The sequence below is a fragment of the Petaurus breviceps genome, unplaced genomic scaffold (genome assembly GCF_028583685.1).
Source record: "Petaurus breviceps papuanus isolate PSGF00001 unplaced genomic scaffold, PetGlider_PUasm1.0 90808, whole genome shotgun sequence".
Lineage (NCBI taxonomy): Eukaryota > Metazoa > Chordata > Mammalia > Diprotodontia > Petauridae > Petaurus > Petaurus breviceps.
The window spans coordinates 17,391,926-17,414,251 of NW_027187349.1; the positions used below are offsets into that span (position 1 = coordinate 17,391,926).

The 22,326-nt window shown below is 38.1% G+C and overlaps 1 protein-coding gene and 1 long non-coding RNA gene across 2 annotated transcripts in view; both read left to right on the forward strand.

Annotated features, from left to right (window-relative positions):
- The window catches only part of UFC1 (ubiquitin-fold modifier conjugating enzyme 1), a 428,252-nt gene that overhangs the window by 399,786 nt on the left and 6,140 nt on the right, over positions 1–22,326 (forward strand). The gene's annotated exons all lie outside the window — the stretch shown is intronic.
- Positions 12–21,078, forward strand: LOC138147850 (uncharacterized). The gene is made up of 3 exons (XR_011164911.1): positions 12–144; positions 17,785–17,868; positions 18,936–21,078. It is a non-coding gene; the product is annotated as an uncharacterized lncRNA (long non-coding RNA).

A 22,326-nucleotide genomic window follows, 5' to 3' on the forward strand; every position in this document is an offset into this window, starting at 1 on the left:
GGGGTGGCTTCATCCGGGAAACCGCGGCCTGTAACCTGGGCGGTTGCGGCGACTTCGGCACCATTAAGAAGAATTGGGACCGGCAGCCATGTTGAGTGAGGGCGGCCTGGCAGTGACGGGCACCCGTGAGGCCTTGGCGTCAGAGTAAGTAAAAAGACTAGAGGCTGGTGGCCATTTTTGGTAGGGGCAGGTCGGGAATGTTGGGCGTTCCTGGTAGCTTTGGCTTCGAGACCATAGAAGGGAATGGAGAAGGGCAGCCATATTTAGTGAGGAAAAACGGGTAGCTTCTGTGCCCGGCTCCTGCTGGCTTCACCGGTGTTAGATAGAAGGGGAAAAGGCAGCCATTGCAGATAAGGGCGGAACTGGCGCGAGAGGCTGCAGGGCCCGGGATAGAGGAAAAGACAAGGCTTCGAAGACTGGCAAGAACTGGGCAGAGAGGTCCTCGTCAATAAGTTGTGTTCAGGACCTCAGATCGGGACACGTGGTCTGATGAAGAGCTGTTACCCCCCCCCCCCCTGTTCAAACCCCAGGGCCCCCCGCCTCCCCCCCCCCCCGCCCCACACACTCTTCTCTTCTTTCTCTTCTACTCTCCCCTCCTCTCCTCTCTCTCTTTATCTCTCTCTTTCCCTCTGGGGTGCTAAACCTGGAATTAGGAGGATCCAGCCTCAGACACCCAGCAGTGTGACCTTGGGTATGTCACTTAACCTCTGTTTTCCTCATTTTCTTCAAAAAGTTGTTGGGCTTTCCTTTTTTTTTTTTCTTAAGAGTAATGATGTCTTGACTCTTACATGAAGTGGATATAAATGAGGCAGAGTTGCAAGCCTCACTCTTCCAGAGTTATGGAAGTACAGTGGCAAGACCTTAGTGCTTTCCACACCTGGTCCAGCTCTGAGCCCTCTGCCTGCTGCAGCCCTCTTCAGGGCCCTTGGAAGAAATTGTCATCTGCCCCTTTCTCCAGGGAAGTCTTCACGTGCTTGGGGAACACCCCACTAAGTCACTAAAGGTGTGAGACCCCTTGTCTGCCTCCAGCCTGGGTTAGCCCTGCTGTCCCGATGGTCCTGCTGGGGGTGGCTTCTTGGAGCACCCCTGGAGTGCCCTGGAAAAGGCTTGTCCTGCTCAATCACCTGGACCCTCTGGATGGAAATGAGGCTGGTACAGACAGACAGACGGACGGAGGGACGGAAAGACAGACACGGACACACACACACACACCATGTTAGAACAAATACCAGATGGAACAGAATGGCATGAACATGGTAGCAGAACCTCAGCACCGATGGGACTGACAGCTCTGGAAGAAGGCTCGGAGCTACAGTACAGACTGTTATAAAACAGGGATGGAGTGTTTGCCAACAGCTGGAGATGGTGACCTTGATTGAAACAGTGTCATTTAGTTGTGTGGACTTGTAATGTAATGCCAAGGAAAGGCAACTTCCCAAGGTTCAAAATACCAGCATAGGTGCTCTCCATTTTATTCAGTGACAAATTGAGAACTGAGAAGATCAAAACATGACATCATTCAAAATACAGTATTTACTATGTGTGATTAAATAATCTCCAAGTACTACCCCACCCCAGGACCTTCCATTCATTCAATCAATTACAAAGTCCCTGTTCTAAATACTACTCCACCCCTAGGCTGTACCTTCAATTAGTCCACCACAAAACCCCTCTTCTCAAATGGAGATTAGTTTCCAATCTAAGTAAAGTACATTCATTTGTTCAACCATAAAACACAAAAAGGTCAAAAGTTCCCCACCCCTAGATCACAATTGAATCTACCCCAGAGTTACAACAAGTTTAAGCACAGCACTTAATACCCAAATGGAGGTCTTTCTTCATCTTGACAGGAGGCAAGTTCTCAGCAATCTTAAGTTCCTGGGGAGACAAGGCTTAGCAAGGCCACAAGATACATTGCCAGTCTCTTCATTAATTCATCCTCTGTCTGCAGAACAGTCCTAGAACCCCTGAAAACATTAGCAAAACCCTCTCCCAGGATTTCTGTAAACATACAACAAGAAAATCCTTCTTCAGGGCTTCTGAACCAACAGAAAGGTTCCCAGACCCCTGCAACAACAGCACTGTCCTTCACCAGTGGACAGTATTCACTCTCTGTCTGCAGGACAGTCTCAGTAGCTCTGAACCAACAGAAAGGTTCCCAGACCCCTGCAACAACAGCACTGTCCTTCACCAGTGGACAGTATTCACTCTCTGTCTGCAGGACAGTCTCAGGAGCTCTTAGCCAACAGCCAGGTTCCAGGACTTCTTCAACAACAGGACTGTCTTTCACCAGTGGACAAATCTGGCAAAACAACATCAAAACAGACAGACAAAGTACCAGCAAAGCAGCCATGTCTCCTCAGTCCTTGGCAGCTCCGGGGGCAGGTCTCAAAAGTCCAGGGCAACTCAAAGTGGCCCTCAGCAATGCTCTCAGTCTCTCTCTGCCTCCACAAGTGCTGCTTCCAAAAAAAGTTCTTCTGCCTCTCTCTTGTGTCTCCAAATCTACGTCACCAGCTCCTCCCAGTTCAGGACTCTCTTTTCAAGTCAACAAGTCCATCCCACAGGTGGGATTAACAAGCTCTGGGTTTTAACACAATCAATTTGAAAACCAAGCCAATACAGGGGAATCTTTATATTCCATTACTATCACAGGACTGAACCTCGAAATCCTGCATTTCCTCTTAGCAGGGCCACTGAGCAACGAAAACTTCCCCATGGCCTGGCCGTATTTAAAGTAATAGAAGAAAAGGGAAATGATGTCATAGTGAAAAAATGACATCCTTTAAAATGAAGTTCACTTATATAATGTTGAATTTTGTGCAGAGGCAGCCAGTGCAGATGATGATGGGGCTGGCAAATACCCTGATATTTCAGAGAAAATGATCAAAGAATGATCCACAGATTCACTGACCAACAAGTTTTTAACATGTATGAAAATCTTATTCTGGAAAAGAATGTCTTCCAGAACTTACATTTCTTTTTTTTTTTTTTTTAAGATTTTGTTTTTGGTTTTTTTTTGCTTTTTGGAGGGGGGGAGGGCAGGGCAGTTGGAGTTAAGTGACTTGCCCAAGGTCACACAGCTAGTAAGTGTTAAGTGTCTGAGGCCAGATTTGAACTCAGGTTTGAACTCACCATCCCAGGGCTGGTGCTCTATTTACTGCACCACCTAGCCACCCCCAAGAACTTACATTTCTAAGAAAGAAAGAAAAAACTCAATGTGGGATTATTGTGGCAGAGAATTGTCCAGCACTTTTATTGGGAAGTAATGCAGGAAGGAATTTTAAATTAAAACCAATTCTTGTTTATCAGGCGGTGAAGTGGTACGGTGGATAGAGCAGTGGGCTTGAAGTCAGGAAGACTCATCTTCCTGGGTTGAAATCTGGCCTCAGACACTTACTAGATGTGTGACCCTGGGCAAGTCACTTAACCCTATTTCCATAGTTTCCTTATTTATATAACAAGCTGGAGAAGGAATCTTTGCCAAGAAAACTCTAAATGGAGTCACAAAAAATTAAATGTAACTGAAATGACCAAACAACAAACTTATTGGTCTGTCTTGAAAGCCTTGCTCTCTGAAAGTCTACAGTTGTTGATCATTTCCCATCATTTGTTGGTCAAATAAGAATGCATAGATGACTAAAGCTGTTTCCAAAGACTAGTTTTCAAGTTATTTTGGCTCAGTTGTTGAAAATTATTGCAAGGACAACAATATGTTTAAAGCATTACTGATTTTAGATACTACCATAGGTCATCCAAATGCACTTGGTTCATTGTGTGTGAATTCAAGCATATAAATTCACTGAGATGTAGATATGTATGAAGATTTAAAGAAAAAGAAAACAGTTCTATTTATAATGCTAACATTTTAAGCAACAATAACAATATTTTTGTAATAGCAACATAGACTTATCTTTAGATACAGTATTCAATAATTTTTAAAAGTTTTGCTTGCTGTAATGCTTTATAATAAACTTAAATCAGAAATGCAATTTTCTGTTAAGAGATAAACTGAAAAAGAAATACATTTACTCTTTTACTGTATATTAATAAACAGATTTTTTAAAAACTTCTATAAAATATTTTCATTGCATATTTCCACAGAGTAGGAATCAATCACCATATTTTAAACATAATTATAACTTATAGTGTAAATTTGAAAAAATGGGACCACTTCATAGCAATTTGTTATTTGAACTAATTGGGACCTAGCTGTGATCTTTTTGAGTGTAGGGATTATTTCCCTTTTTTGGTTTTGTATATGTATCCTGTATTCCTTTCCCTAGCAATTTAATTGGTTTAAGGACACTCCCTCTATCATTGTACTTCTGGCAGCTACTAGGGCTGTTGATTTGTTAATTATACTTCTTTGCTACCTGGAAGGGTTCATTTTGGCATAGGGGAGGTGGGAAGGAGGGAGGGGTTCATTGAGAAATGACAGATATATAAAAAGAAAGCATCAATATAACATTATTTTAAAAGGAGAACCTGTGACAAGCAGAAGATCAGTTTAATTCAATAAATTATTCCCTTAAAGCTAGACAAAGCTAGCAAGTTTGTATGTACAAAGAGCCAAAAGCTAAGTTCTGACTGCCTGGTACAAAATTGACAAAGTTTTTATGTTTTAGGACAATCCCAGGATGTTTATGTCCCTCAAACTTTGGTCTCCATGTGTTTTTACAAAGGAAGTTTCTTAGTTGAATAAGTTTGTAATTACAGTCAGACAAGACAAATGACAAAGTGGTGTCAGCTGGAATTTATGATCCCAGGATACCTGAGTTTTCCCCCATATGGATATGTCCCCAAGATAAGAGAAATCCCACTATTCTGCTTTCAGACATCCTGTCATAAACAAGAAGGATACCCACTGTCGACCTTATTTGGTCTTTCAAGTTACTGACACAGGGAAGGGCATTTTTAGAGCAAAGTAAAAGTCTGATTGATTAATCCAGGCTTTGGCTCTTATTGAGGTCCAAAAATGATATTAAATTATTATCACATCCAAACTCAGTAAAGTAATAGAGTGTTGTGGTGATATTGATGACCAGATAAATGGTTCATCCCAATCTGGAGCCGAGTTGACTTTGACAAGTAGGTATTTAAATATGCCTTGTCCATATATAACCACAACAGTGAGGCAGCTAGTTGGTTCAGTGGATAGGATCCTGGGCCTAGAGTCAAATGTGGCCTCTGACACTAGCCATGTGACCCAGGGAAAGTCACTTTAACCCTGTTTGCCTCAGTTACCTCATCTGTAAATGAACTGCAGAAGGAAATGGCAAACTGTTCTAGTATCTTTGCTAAGAAAACCCCAAATGGAGTCATGAGGTGGACATGACTAAAAACACCTGAGCATCAACAAATCTCAACAGTTTCCCCTCAATATGTAGATCTTACCTCCAAGTCGTGGGAAGAAAATTCATTCTCCACTTTGTACACTGCAGTTGGTTGACACCTTGCAAGCTCAGAGATAACCCCCATTTCAATTTCCACTGTATATTTGAATACTTCCACCTCTCACTCTTACTCCTCAAAACCTAAGTGTTGAGTTGAAAGTTTGGTTAAAAGAGGCAAACAGGTTAGATGATATATAAATTCATATTGTTTATTCCCTTAAAGCAGCAGATATGTGCAGCACAGAGCCAAAACGTAAGTTCTGTCTGATGAAAGGATGAACAGCTTTAAATATGTTTCAGGACAATCACAAGTCAGAATATTTGTGTCCCTCAGATTTATGGTCTCCATATGTGGTTAACTATACCATGAATAAGGAAGTTTCTTAGTTGAATAAGTTATAAATACAAATTGACAAGACAATTGACAAAGTAGTGTCAGCAGGAAATTACGATCCCAGGATAGCATATGCCCATATGATCCCAAGATAGGAGAAGTCCCACCACTGGTGTAATGGGAATTTGAAGATCTTCCCTGCCCCTTAATAGACCTAGGGGGGAGTTTGAAGACCTCTCCTGCTTTGAAAGTAAACTCTGCCCTCCTAATAGACTGAATATAGTCACATGGAGCCTGTGATGGAGGAAATTTGCTAAAGGGTGGAGCAGAGCCCACAGGAAGCTTCCCTGCAGTGAAGATAAATTCTGCCCCCTAATAGGCTGAATGTAGTTACATGGAGCCTGTGGTGGGAGAAGTTTGCTGAAGGGAAGCAGAGCCCACAGGAAGCTGGTCAGAGCTAGCCAGATGGTGGGGAAGACATCTCTTGAGTAGATGTTGATCTTGTATTGGTTTGTGGGAAGGCTGAAGGATGCTGTGGCTCTCAGCATTATTATGGTTTCTGAGTATCTTTGGTACTATGATGGAATCAGCTTATTGGTTTTGGGATTCAGTTTTCTGGTGTCTAAATAAATGCTTCAGTTCTGTCTTCTTCCTGGAAAGTTTGGTATATTTTGTAATTGAATGTCATGTGATACTTATAGTCATAGTCTTTATCTTTATTGTGGGTGCTGTAAATATTGCATTGTTGCTACATCTGATTGCAGGCATTCTGTCACAAACAGAGAGAATGCTCCTCGTTAACCTTATCTGGTCTTTGAAATTGCTGACATAGGAAAGGACATTTTTAGAGCAAAGCAAAACAGTCTAATTAGTTCAGGCTTTGGCCCTTATTGGGGTTCCAATAATCTGAAATGATTAACAAAAGTTATCCTACAGTTTCAGACAAAGAAATCAAGGCTATCTATAGTCATATGAAGAAATTCTCTAAATCACTGTTGATTAGAGAAATATAAATTAAAACAATTCTGAGGTACCACCTCACATCAAAGTGGCTAATATGACAAAAAAGGAAAATGATAAACGTTGGAGAGGATGTGGGAGAACTGGGACACTAATGCATTGTTGGTAGAGTTGTGAACTGACCTAACCATTCTGGAGAACAATTTGGAATTATGCCCAAAGGGCTATAAAATTATGCTTTGATCCAGCAATACCACTGCTAGGTCTGGACCCCAAAGAAATTATGAAAAGGAGGGGAGAAGAGGGGAAGGATCTATTTGTACAAAAATATTTATAGCAGCTCTTTTTGTGGTAGCTAAGAATTGGAAATTGAGAAGATCTCCATCAGTTGGGGAATGGCTAAATGAGCCATGGTACATGATTGTGATGGAATATCATTGTGCTATAAGAAATGACAAGCAGGATGATTTCAGAAAAACCTGGAGAGACTTATATGAACTGATGCAAAGTGAAGTGAGCAGAACCAGGAGAAAGTTATAACAGTAACAGCAATATTGTACAATGAAGAACTGTGAATGATCTAGCTGTTCTCAGCAGCACAATGATCTGAGTCAATCCCAAAGCACTAATGATGAAGCATACTATCCATCTGTATTGTTAATGTATGTTTGCTTAATGGGAAGACCTTTCCCATCCATTAATAGGCCCATGTGACTTGCTTGAATCACATGGAAGCCTGAGTAACGTGAGTCTTTGGTGGGAGGAGCTTGCTGAATGTGCAGAGCAGGAAGGGATGGAGCATGAAGGGGTGGAGCAGAGCTCAGAGGAAGTTGGTCAGAGTAGTTAGAGCTGAGGGAGAAAGAAGGAACAGGCAGCAAGCTAAGAGTATCCATTTATGGGAAGGCCCTAGCAGGGGGAAGGCTTGGGGATGGTAGTGCCACTTGCATTGTTATTGTATGTAGATTTCTTTGTTGCTATGAGGGATTTGGCTTTCTGGTGTTTGAATAAATGTTTTGGTTCTGTCTTCCATGTGGAGAGTCTGTTATATTTTGTGCTTCAGAATTATACCAGTATATTCATAATCACCATAGGTGCTGTGACTAGCACATTGGTACTACAGAGGCTCCAGAGAAAAAAACTGAAACTATCTGAATATAGATTGAAGCATGCTATTTTTATTTTGTTTCTTTTTTTTTTATTAGAGTCTTCATGTACAAAGTGAACAATATGGAAATGTTTTACATGATTGCACATGTTTAAACTATATCAGCTTGTTTACTATCTCAGGTAAGGGGGGGGGAAGGGACTAGGAAGGGATAGAATTTGGAACTCAAAACTTAAAAAAAAAAAATCTTTAAAAATTGTTTTAACATGTTTCACCCTGCCAGAGTTTGTTCTAAGAAAGACAAACAAAATTAGGCTGTATGTGCTTGTTTATTTCTATCAAAGTGAGCAGACTGCATGCAAGGGAGCTCAATTAAAATGGGCTTGCTTTGGGGTCAGGCTACACAGATTATGTACCCATAGAGTAACAAAGTGTTCCTCCCCTTCCCCCTGACTAAGTATGCTTGTGACAGCCAAAATTATACTTACTATGGAACAAGAGAGTGCCCCTAGGGTGTCTGGTTTCTATCAACCATAAACAAGGTAATGTCATAAGAAAAGAATATCATAACAGGATAGTGTCCATAAAAGATAAGAGAAGTGCCATTAATCAAAGATAGTATCCAGTTCAAGGTGCCTGGTCCTTATTAGTCATAAATAGAAGAATGCTCCCAGTCAGCTTAATTTGTGGGTTCACTCAGAGCACTTCACAGGGTTTCAACCAGGGTGTCACACATATAATTAGGGGGGAAATTAAAAAAAAAAGTTATGCTGACTCAGTGACCCCATTATTTCCAGTCCTGCTTGTCAATCAGTGTTGAGGGAGGCTTTGTTGGGGTAGGTTGTCACCCTGTCTGCAGCTTTTGTTTTACCTGTTATCCAGCACATAGCAGGTGGTCCCCTACTTGCAAGCTATAGTTTAGAAGCCCATCTACCCCCATTATCTATAATCTCATTTCTTTATGTTGCTACCTTGACATATTTTAAAAATAAACTTTTAATTCTCTCTTTCCTGAATTTTGCTTTATTAATCAGCGTGAAAACCAGAACAAAGAATTTTCTTTTTAACATGTACTATAAGATTTTTGTAATAAGAATTATCATATTAAAAGGAAGAAAAAGAAAAAACTAACATGAAAGGGGGTACCCATCTATTGGGAAATGGCACTGTGGTATATGAATGTAATGAAACATTATGTCATAAGAAATGATGGAAGAGATCATCACAAAATATGAACTGATGCAGAGGGGAGCATAAGCAGAATGAGAACAATTTATGCAGGCATATAGAACATTAAAATAAACCTTGATTCATTTTTTAATTTCATTAAATATTTTTAAATTACATTTTAAAATATTTTAACATTAAAACAAAAAATTAGTTCTAAATTTTCTCCCTCCCTCTTCTCCTTCTTGAGAAGGCAAGCAATATGATAGCTATTATACATGTGAAGTTATGCAAAACATTTCCATATTAACCATGGTATAAAAGAAAACACATACACACACATACATGCAAAACACCAAGAAAAATGTAAAAAGTGGAAAAAACTATGTTTCAGTTTACATTCTGATTTCATCAGTTCTCTCTCTAAAGGTTGATAGTGTTTTTCATCATGGGTTCTTTGAAATTGTCTTGGATCATTGTCTTGATGAGAATAGCTTAGTCTTTCAGTTGATCATTAAAATGTTTTTTGTACATTAAAATCAATGTTCTTCTGGTTTTGTTCACTTCACTTTGCATCGGTTCATACGAGTCTTCCCAGGTTTTTCTGAAACTATCCTGCTTATAGCACAGTATCCTATCACAATCATATACCACAACTTGTTCAGTCAATGGGCATCCCCTCAATTCCAAGTCTTTGGCACCACAAAAAGAGCTGTTATAAATATTTTTGTACAAATGTGTCTTTTTCCCTTTTCTTTGATCTCTTTGGGATGCAGACCTAGTAGTGGTATATTGGTGGATCAAAGAGTATGCACAGTTTTCTTAGCCCTCTGGGCATAGTTTCAAATTGTTCTCCAGAATGATTGGATCAATTCACAACTCCACCAACAATGCATTAATGTCAAAATTTTTCCATATCCCTTCCAGCATTTTTCATTTTCCTTTTTGCAATGTTAGCTAGCCTGATAGATATAAAGTGGTATCTCAGAGTTGTTTTAATTTGCATATCTCCAGAAATAATTTAGAACATTTTTTATGTGTCCATTGATAGCTTTGATTTCTTCTGAAAACTGCCTGTTCCTATCTTTTTTTTTTCTTTTTTGGAGGGCATTTGGGGTTAAGTGACTTGCCCAAGATCACACAGGTAGTTTTTGTGTTAAGTGTCTGAGGCTGGATTTGAACTCAGGTTCTCCTTACTCCAGGGCCAGTGCTCTATTCACTGTGCCACCTACCACCCCCGTTCCTATTCTTTGACCACTTATCAATTGGGGAATAGCTTGTAATTTTTTTTTTTATAAATTTGGCTTAGTTCTCTCTATATTTGAGAAATGAGGACTTTTATCAGAGAAACCTGTAAATTTTTTTCAGTTTCCTGCTCTCTTAATTTTGGCTACATTAGTTTTGTTTGTTTAAAATCTTTTTAATTTTATGTAATCAAAATTATTCATTTTACCTCCCATGATCCTCTCTATCTCTTGTTTGGTTATAAACTCTTCCTTTATCCATAGATGTGACGGGTAAATTTTTCCATGCCTCCCTAATTTACTCAGGATATTACTCTTTATGTCTAGGTCATTTGTCCATTTTGACCATATGTTTTGTGAAATGTTGGTCTATACCTAGTTTCTGACAAACTGCTTTCCAGTTTTCCCAGCAATTTTTGTCAAATGGTGTGTTCTTATTCCCCAAACTTTGATCTTTGAATTTATCAAACACTAGATTACTATGGTCATTTATTGCTGTGTATTGTACACCTAATCTAGTCCAGTGATCCATCATTGATGTACAACATTATAAAGAAAAAACAACTTTAAAAGATTAAGATCAATGCAGTGGCCAATCATGATGGACCCAAGATGCAGAAAGAAACATACATTTTTTGGGTATGACTATTGTATGGATTTGCGTTGCTTGACTATACTTGTTACAACAACTGCCCCCCCCCACTCAGTTTTCAGTTGAGAGAAAGTTGGGAGAGAACAATAGTAATGCCCCTTAAAAAGAGGACTGTTGAAACCTTTTTCAAAATGCATAGAAGGGAACAGAAGGAGGCACACACTAGCAGGATAGTTTTGAAAGTAGCATGGAATTATGTGTTGTTTTTTTTAAAGCAAGTGGTATGAAATGGAAACTCACAGTTTCATATCCAAACCTACTTTTTTGTGTTCTGCTGTATATGTAGAAACATTCTTTTTGGTGAGTCTAAGTTTGGAATAAATATAAAGTTAAAAAAAAAAAAGAATTATTGTCAGGGAGTACCCTACTGGTGACCAGACTGTTGAACATTGCTCATTGTAGTAACAGAATCATAGGTTACTACACTGGGGAGATGGAAAACTGAAGAATCTTGAGAATTTGACCCCAGGAGGCCTTGTTTCTGCTCCCTGGGCTGCACTGGGGCTAGAATCTGGACTTTTCTGACAAGGCTCTGAATTCCAGCAATTTTGTCAGCTTGTTCTCTGCAAATCAGACTAGAGAGTTCCTTCACAGTTGCAATCTGAGTAAATATTTTCTTGAGGGGAAGAAGTAGGGCAGCATTTTTTTTTAACCCTGAGTTCATCTCTTTCCTCACACACCTACTTGACAACTAGGAACTTAACTACAAGGAGAGTAAAAACAGACAGTGTTATGAGATAAAGTTGATATGGAAATAGAGTCAGACATAGGAAACACTATCTGCAAGGAAGGTACCAGTTTATACCCAATATAATAGTGGTTTCCAAACTTTTCAAGTATGAGAATACTTTTTTTAAGATGAAAAAAGTTTCATAACATCCTTACCCCACTCTAGGTCCTAGTTAGTTGTACCCATTTATTGAGAAAATACATCATAACAAAAAGCTAGGACTTCAGTAATTCTTTAAAATAAATTTATAATGATAGCTATTCTAATAAGAATGCTTTGGACTCAGTCTTCCATGTCAAGACCTGCCACATCTCACAGTTCTAGGGGTACACTTGGATTGGGGTGTTGCTTCTCTAATGTTATTGGCATGTCCCTGATGGTTTTGTTTCCCTCACTGTTAGCTTCTAGTAACTAGTATTCCAGTTCCATTTAAAATCAATTAGCTTTTAGATAAGAATATTTACTTTGAAGATATAGTAAGAACAAATATACAACCATTTCTCCCCCAGCACCCTAGGGGCATGCTCTCCCCATCCCACCTTTGTCTCTGAGGAGAGAGGTCTCACTTTTAGTTCAGAACCTACACAGCCATTGGTCCCATCGAGTTCCCATTTAAATGTGCCAGATGAGTCCTTGTCTTGGCTCTCACCAGACTGGGTCATTCCTTGTCCTTTGGGGTTTTGATGCTGAGCTGGCTGCAAAACCTGACATGGTTCCCAACTCTCAGATTCCTAGATTCTTGATGTCTTGTTCTCTAACTCAGGAGCTCCAGATTAGTCTTTGCCTTTAGAGGAAAAGACTTCTCCCTATAAAGCGGTTACCCCACTTGCATGTGGGAAATAGGCATTAGTCATACATGCTAATATACCTAATGAGTGTCATTACTTTTTTTAAAAAAATCACCCATTTGGAAAATTGGCAGTCATGGGTTTTGAACACATTGTTAATGTCCCCAATCCAGAAGAGCCCTCTGAGGTCCCAGTGAGGTATAAGCATTGTCCTTTCACCTGCTTCCCCAGCACCAGGAAGGAATTTCAAAACAATCAATGTGTTACCATCTTCTACAGTCCAAATGTACAGGTGAAAATCACAATTATCACCAAATAGAGTTATGCAGATTCAAAAATGAATATTTCACAAAGTTTACCAATGATTAATACTTTCTTAGTATTCAACAAGTACCTGGCTTGGTACTCAAAATGTCATTCTCCAACACAAAGGCAATAAAGAAAATAAAATCAGCTTCGGGTCTCAGAAGAAAACCCGATCTGTACAGAACTTCCCAGACCATGTAGGGTTCTCCCCAAAGGGGTTAAGTACCTGAAATCATCTGGAAGTTAGCCCCTTACTCTCAGGTGAGAAACCAACTGTCCTGGCTGGAATACCCTCCACAGAATTCCCAGGACATCCTCCTGGGAATCCTCCACTATTCCCTCAGTGCATAAGGCCATCCTTAGTGGTTCTGGCAAATTTATTCTGGGTCCCTATTCCAAAAGCAACCCAAAATTTCCACCAGTGAATCCTTGCCACCATAAAGGCAATCTTGCTGGAATTCTATACTTAATCAATAACAGGACAAGTAGACTCAGAGAAAATAGCACACAAGGTCAAATAAACCCCAAATACATCACATTTGTAAGAAAAGGAATTAATCTCTAAGGGTTGATTACTTGGGGTTTTTAGAACAAAGGTAAATCTAACCTTATAGACTTGCAGGGAATATGGATCTCATAATAAGACAAGCAATCTGTCAGTTCAAATGTAAAAAGAAAATAGGAACATTTTTCAGCTAGGTATCAGAATTTTAATGATCCATATGATATAATAATGCAATGATCATTGCCCCATTGTTCTAAGGGTGTGCTGAGGGATTGGGATGTCTCCTATCTGATGCTATTAACTTAAGCCCTGCCCCCTCACCATTAGCCACCAGTGACTAGTGCCTCAGTTCCATTTAACCATTTATCATCAATTACCTTTTAGAAAGGAATATTTATTTTTAAGACTGTAGCAAGAACAAAAGTATGAGCATTTCCTCCCACTCCCTCAAAGTTACCCAATAAAAATGTGATGGGAAGATGTAGCCAGCTTGACTTTGGAATAGTGAGCCACAACATAATTGCTCTGCATGGGACCCTGTCTGGAATAAAAGGGACCCTTTTCCATTTGCAGGGACCAATGGAAGGATTCTCCACATTTGTGTGTGTGTGAATACTCTAGGATCTTAGAGAAACTGGCAAAAAAAAATTTCTTTGTTTTAGGCTATGATTGTACTATTATTTTTCCAGTATGTCTTTCCCATTCAAGTCCCTTTTGAAATTATTTTTACAAGATTCAGTAATATAGTAATAGTACTTAAACATTCAACAAATTAATGAATGAAAAACCTCATTACACTAGTTTTGATTTAGCTTAATGTTTGCAAAAATGTTTTACATATATTATCTTACTTGATCCTATCATAACCTCCATTTTAAAGATGAGGAAAATGAGGCTGAGATATCAGGTGACTTTCTCTGAGTCACACAGCTAGTAAGTGTCTGAGTTGGGATACAAACTCAGTTATTCCTGACTTCCAGTCTAGTACACCTAGCAACCTTTATTTTAGACATCACATTTGAAAATAGTAATATTCATGTGAGATACTTAGTCTAAAGAAAGTTGGCCTTTTAATTTTTAATTTATTTTGTTGATATATTTGTTTTTATATCACCTATATTTCCTGTCTTCCCTGCCCCTCCAAGAGATTTTCTCCCTTATAACACACAGTTTTTAAAAAGAAGAAAAAGATCAAAACAGATCAATACATTAAATTATATGTCATTAATTATTATACTCAGTAACACAATGTTTTACTGGAGTTAAAGATAGAAATGATAATGAATATCTGTTCAAAATTTTAAAATAAAATTCTGTCAAACAGAATGCAGTAATTTATACAAGAAATCATTCATTATGGTCAAGTTGGATTTATACCAAGGATGGTTCAACATTAAGAAAATAATCAATGTTATCAATAATATTAAAATTAAAATTCCAAATCACATGATTATCTCAATACATGCAGGAAAAGCCTTTGAAAAAGTACAACACTCATTTATGCTAAAAACCCTACAAAGTATAGGCAGAGAATAGCTTTTTAAAAAATGCCATAAAAAGTATTTAAAATCAAAAGCAAGCATCATATGCAATGGGGATACCCTAGAATTTTTTCCAATAATTTACGAGTAAAGCAAGAATGCCTACTTTCCCCACTGGTATAGTTCTACAAATGCTAGCAATAGCAGTAGGATAAAAGAAAGAAATTAGAGACATAAAGAATCGTAAAAAGGAGATAAAACTATCCCTATTTGCAGAAGCTATGATGATATAGTTGGAAAATCCTAAGGAATCGGCAAAGATACAGTAGCTTTGGTGAAGTCGTAGGTTATAAAAAACCCTCAAAAGCCAAATACATGTCTATATAACAAAACCCGTAAGTCAACAATAGAATGAGGATTCCAATTCCACACACTTATAAGTTCTGGGTTTGACCTACCAAAACACACAGAAGACTTACATAGATTCAATTATAAATTGCTACTTAAAAAATAACAAATTTCAATAGCTAGCCTCAGAATATTCAGTGATCAAGCAAAGTTAATTTAAACTTTTAATGTTATGCCAATAGATTTATCAAAGTGATACTTTATAGAACTTGACAAAATAACAACAAAATCCATTAAAAAAAAAAACCAAAGATTTAGAAAATCATGGGAAATTATGAAAAGGTAGGAACAAAAGAAGAATAGCCTTACAAACCTTAAACTGAATTATAAAGCAGCACTAATTAAAACATCTTATATTAATTTAAAAAGATAAAACAATGGGACAGACTAGACAAGGGAGAATCAGAAGTAATAGAACTTGAAAACCCAGTGTTTGATAAACTTGAAAACATAAATTAGGAAAGACCTCACTATTTGATTTAAAAAAAAAAGTGAAGAAACTGGAAAATTAGGCTTTGATCAGCACTTTACACCATATTCCACAACATATTCTTTTTTTTTCTTTTTGGAGGGCAATTGGGGTTAAGTGACTTGCCCAAAGTCACATGGCACGTTTGAACTCAGGTCCTCCTGACTCCAGGGCCAGTGCTGTATTCACTGTGCCACCTAGCTGCCCCTCCACAACATATTCTAAATGGATGAATATACTTAAAGATCCTGTTACTAAAAAAATTAGAAGAGAAGCAGATCATATAATAGTAATAGCTATGAGTAGGAGTAACCAAAGATTAGAAATAATTACAAAAGATAAGGTAGGTGACTGATTATATGAAACTGAAAAGTTTGTGCATAGACAAAATTAATGCACTTAGAGTAAGAATAGAAGTCAAATGGGAGGAGGGGGAATTGTACCAAATTTCTCTGATAAGGGCTAGGTATTTAAGTGATAATCATTTAATATCATATTTTGGCCAAAGTTTGAATTAATCAGACTGCTATGCCTCATTTTACAAAGAAGGCTCTCTTTCTATATCAGCCACTCCAGAGACCAGATAAGGCTGGGAGTAGGATTTAAAACAGGCACCCAGAGATCATAAATTCCAAACAGACCCAGCTTTGTCTCTGAGAATATCTCTCCTTATGTTTACAAAGCCTACTTTATGGCCCTTCAGGATGAGACCCTCAACTCGAGGCATTAACTTGAGTAATGAGACTTTTTCTTAAGATTTTCTGGGCATATACCATGTTATGGATTGTTAATGGTAAAGAAAATATAGATATTCTGAATCATAATTTCAATTGACACTTTGTCATCTCTCTTGTTTTATTGTATTTACCATTTATTCAATTAAGAAAATTCCTTTCTCATACAATGATTAAGCCATTATGGGGATCATAAATTTGTGTGACTCAGCCACCCTGTATTGGGATGGTCCTAAAATGTACTTATGCTCCCTGGTGGATAAGCAATCCTGAAAAGGATTTGGTAAGACATGCTATTCCTCCTTGAATATCCTAGACAGCTCTGTAAAGTATTAATATCTGTATGAAATAATTTTCCAAATGACTAACAATAAGAGAAACGCACATAACACAATCCCAAGGTCTTACCTCATATTCTGCAACTTGGCAAAAATGACAAAATATGGGAACAGTCAATGTTTGAAAGGTTGTAGGAAGATAGGCACACTGGTGTATTGTTAGTAGAACTGTGAATCAGTACTATTTTGGAAATTAGTTTGGAATTATAAAAAGTGACTAAAATATCCATGCCATTTGACCTAGAGATTCTATAACTAGGTTTATACCTCATAGAATCATTGATAAGAAGAAAATCTTGATATACACCAAAATATTTATAGCAGCACTTTTTTGTGATAGTCAAGAATTGGAAACAGTCAAGATGCCCATTGATTGAATAATGGCTACATAAAATATGGTACATGAATGTAATGGGATATTACTATGCTATAAAAAATGATGAATGTTATGAATACAGAAAATCATGGAAAGATCTATATGAACTGATACAGAGCGAAGTAAGCAGAGCCAAGAAAACAATATCCACAATGATTACAACAATGTAAATGGAAGAACAAAACAAAAATCAAAAGTGAAAGTTATAAATTACAAAGAACAGACTCAAAAGAAGAGGTATGAGAAAACACTATCTCACCCCTTTGCAGAGGACAGAGAACTATAGGTGTTGCATATTGCATATATTTTCAGACTTTTAAAAATATGTTGATCTGTTGTGTTGATTTTTCACTCTTTGTCTTTAAAAATACTATTTATTACATAGGATGGCTTTTTAGGCAGGGGAATGAGTAGGATACTGTGGAAAATGATGATGGTGTAAAAATAAAGACAAAAACATTTAAAAATTATAATAGTTAGTACATATATGGATTCAGCATATGTTTGGCCTTTGAAAAATGTGACCAGTACTTCAGAATTGCATTCCCTAAAGTAGAGTTTGAATGCTTGGCAGTTCGGCTCAAGAAAGGAACTCAGTGTCTGGTACCTTTTCTTGCCAGGTGATCTTCATAATATTGATAATTCAGATGAAAGCAATTCAGTTTCCAGGCATGGAACTGGTATACTGTCCAGGTTTCACAAGCATACAGCAATGAGATCAGCACAATGGCTCTGGAGATTTTCAGTTTGATAGGCAATCTAATACCTCTCCTCTCTCACATTTTCTTTCAAAGCCTCTCACACATTGAATTAGCTCTGACAATGTTCATGTCAACCTCATCATCTATGTATACATCCCTGGAAAGTATACTGCCAAGGTAAGTGAATTTACCCATAGCATTCAATGTTTCTCCATTTTTTGTATGTGATGGTTACACATATGGATGGTGTGGTGCTGGCTGGTGGAAAACATGTGTTTTATAGGTATTAATTGTTAGGCCAAAATTAGCACAGGCAGTAGAGAACCAATACAAACTTTGTTGCATCTCAGCCTCAGAAGCTGCACTGAGTGCAAAATCATCTACGAACAGAAAACCATGCACCAACTCTCCCTCCACTTTAGTCTTGGCTTATAGCCTTTTCAAGTTAAATGATTTATGATCAGCAGGTAGCTAACCTTGACGCTGTTTTTAGCTTCATTCAAGTCACCTGACAACATTGCTGAAAACATCATGCTAATAAATGATTAATCATATCATATCATGACATGTCATATCATCATATATCATATCATATCTGTCGCAAAAAATTATTCATAATGTTTAGACACAAGGCTTCTGTCTAGTCTATTAGTCTTTGGCTTCTCTCATTCCTTAATCCTTAGCCCTATTTTCTAACATACTTTTCTCCATCCTCAGCTGTTTCCACCTTTGCATTAAAATCATGAAATGCCAAAGTATATGGGACAAGTGTAGGGACTGGATCTATATATACAGCTTCCATCTTGAACTTCATTACCAACTGCCTTTTGGGTGTCTCAAATTCAATATGTCTAGAACAAAGTTGTCTTTTCCTCCAAAACTTTCCTTATTCTCTACTTTCCTATTGATGAGAGCACCATCCTCCTCCCAATCAACCAAGTCTCGGTCATCCTGAACTTATTCTCAATTCACTTCAATCCACAGCCAAATTTTGTTGATTTTTCCTTCACAATATCTTTCATATACATTAACTTCTCTCAACTTATACATCAACCACTCTAGTTCAGGTGCTAAGATTCTTCTAATGGGTCTCTCTGCCTTAAGTCTCTTCCCATGCTAATCCATCCTTGACTCAGGTGCCAAGGTGATTTTCCAAAATGTAGATCTGACCATCTGATCTCTATTACCTCCAAGATCAAAGATGAAGCTCTCTTTTTGTTAATGCATTTGTTGTTGTTGTTAAGTCCTTTCAGTCATGCCCAACTCTTCCATGATCGCATTTGAAGTTTCTTGACAAAGATACTGGAGTGGTTTGCCATTTCCTTCTCCAGTTCATTTTACAGGTAAGAAACTGAGACAAACAGTTAAATGACTTGCCCAGGGTCACACAGCTAGTAAGTGTCTGAGGTCAGATTTGAACTCATAAAGATAAGACTTCCTGACTCTAGGTCTAGTACTCTATCCACTGTGCACCTAGCTGCCCCTTGTTACTACATTAGCTACTATTATGTTCTTTTTCAAAAGGTCAAAATTTTTAATGATGCCTTTGTATTTATATCATATTAATTTCCAAATACAACTACTCACCTCCCCCACCAAGCACACCATCCCCTGTTTAAAAACAAAATAAATAAAATGAAAAGAAAGAAAAGCAAAAGTATTTTGGCAAAATCAACCAATACATTAGCTGTATCTGATAGTACATGCATTATTCCTTACCCATATTTCCCCACCTTTTCAGTGGAGAGAAGGAGATGCTACTCTTTTTCATGGTAGTTCTGTCACAAATCAGCCCTGCCATAGTGGATAGGGAGCTGACCACTCAGTCTGAAAGACTTGTACTCAAGGCCCACCACTGACACATAGTAAATAGGTGACTTCAAGGAACTCTCAAACTATAAATTGCAGGGCAAGTGCAAGTGATGATCTGCTTTGATAGGAGTGTCCTTAGTTCTCTCTATAGCAATGACATCAAAGTTCTAGTTCTTTTACCTCCTCCCCCTAGCCTCTCTGTCAGTCTCTCTCTCTCTCTCTCTCTCTCTCTCTCTCTCTCTCTCTCTCTCTAATACAACACACATACTTCTGCAAATATTTGTCATGAACATTGCAATATGAGATGGCCAAACATTCAATGAAATAATGTTTCTATTGCCTTTAGGCATGTGATAAAACCAACTCTGCAAGCTCTTTTATTTGCCCTCCAAGCAAAATCTAAGAGTCTACCTTCCATTTAGCTATATCTTTTTCTGATTTCATTTATAGTAAAAATATTAATTTGATACAATTCAGTTTCTCCCTTATTATGTCCTTTGGCATTGGACAAGTTTCTCCCGGCTTGAATACAAACAGCTGTCCGTACATAAAGTATATGAATAATCTAAAAACTGTGATTCTCAGTGCCCTCTATATTCTTTTCTGCCACTATATTACAGAAGTGGAAAGTGGTTTCACAACAGGTCCATTTTGTATTTTTCTTTTATTTGTGGGTTGACACAGTCAAAGAACTAATTATCAACTGGCCAGACTATGGGTCATAAGTTTCCCTAAAATTAGGTCTTTCCTCAGAAAGTAGACTTATTCTCCTGCTGAGACTATACTGAAAGACTTTCCAGTATGAAAGGACATACCGGTAGCCTTCCAGAATCCAGGACCTCTACCACAGCATGATGAGGCATCAGCAAAGGACTGTGAAAAGCTTTAAAAAAATAAATGCTTATTAGTATATCATTTTTGTGTAATTTACATTTTCCAATATATTTCTACTTCCTAGAGGGCATTCCTTATAACAATTAAAAAAGAGAAAAACAGTTGTCAAAACTAATCAAAACACTGAAAAAATCTGATATAGATACAATGTTCAATACCCAAATGCTCCCACCTTTGCAACAAAGGTGGGAAAATGCCTTTTCATGTCTCTTCTTTAGGGTCAGTCTTGGTCATTGTAATTTGTGAAGGCCTCTTCATCAGTATAAAGCAATTGCTACAACAAAGAGGCCAGAAATACCTAGAAACTTGCCTCCACAAGCAAACCCTGCCAAGCCGAGAGATATAGTTCTATCAGTGAGCAGTTGTACACTGCTCCGGTGAGCAGCAGTGATTTAGAATGTAAAGAATGTAAACTCCTTTGCAAAATCTTTTGAGGGAGTCTAATAGAAAATTAGGAGCAGTGTCACCTCATAAAACATTGGAAAATTATAGAGGGGAAAAAAATGAAAGACCCAATTAAGTCAGATTATCCTGGGAACTTTTCCATTTGATGGTAGAACTATGAAAAGAGAATAACAAATGGACAAAAATGGAAGATATGTCAAGATTTCTATAACACACCGTTTTCTCCATAAATGTGAGTAGAGGACATTGGGACATCACTGTCCCCTATGTGCTGCATGAAGAAGTAAAAATGGTGTCAAGCAAATACAGACAGTAACAGCTGGATAAAATCCAACCTATTCAGAGGAGAGCTATGCCGGAGGCAATAATTTTGAGAGAGCTGAGGGAGCCCTTCTCAAAAAATTTGAAAGAAGGGGAGATGTCAAGCAACTGCAAAAATCACAGACAAAATGATGATCAAGAGGATATCATTAACTACCCATATGCCTTTATCTCAACCAAATCTTTATATTCCTGTACTCTAGTGAGTCTGTGATCTCATCAATCAATAAATCAAAATTCACCCATTAAGTTCTTTCCAGGATAAAGTCATTACTTCTAATCTCATCATCATGCTACTAACTCTAGCCTTGACACCATCTCTCTCGGACTCCCCTCCCCTTTTACTGGAGAGGGCAGAAATTGCATTTTCAGCTCACTCCGCACTGTATCTGCTGCTCTGCCCAGTTTCAAGGCCACAGAATGAGATTCTTCCCCTTTTACCCACCTCCTTTTCTGCCTCCTTAAGGGCAAGGGCTGTCTTTATTAATAGTATCCCCAGCACTTAGCACAATGCCTGGCACAAAGTAGGTGTTTAATAAATGTTTTTTGGATTGAATTACCTTATGCTAGGTGCTAGAAGTAAGTGTATTAGCATCTTGTCCTCCAAACATAAAGATAGCAATCCATATATTCCTCCTCATCCCATAGGACTCTTGTCCATTCCTTTAATCCCACCAAATTTCTGGGGGCCTTACTTTATATACTCTTTTCTTGTGTGGATATTCATGGATACCAATACACGAAAGCACAGGCTCTTGCTATGTGACCAGCCCTTCTTTTTTCTGGTTATAAATTTCTCTGTTAGTATCCTTTACACTGGTTCTCCAGGCCTGGAGTCAGGAAGACCTGAATTCAAATCTAGCTTTACTTACTCAGACCCTGGGCAAATTACTTAATTCTTCAACTGTAAAATGATATAGTATCTACATCACAGGGTTGTTGTGAGGATCAAATAAGAATATCTATAAAGCACTTAGCATAGTGGTAGTACATAGTAGGTGCTTAATAAATGCTTGTTCCCTTCTATAGCTATTTTTACTTTTTTTTTGCTTTTTGGAGGGCAATTGGGGTTAAGTGACTTGCCCAAGGTCACATGGCTAGTTTTTGTGTTGTGTCTGAGGTTGGATCTAAACCCAGGTCTTCCTGACTCCAGGGCCGGTGCTCTATTCACTGCCACCTAGCCGCCCCTATTTTATAATTTCT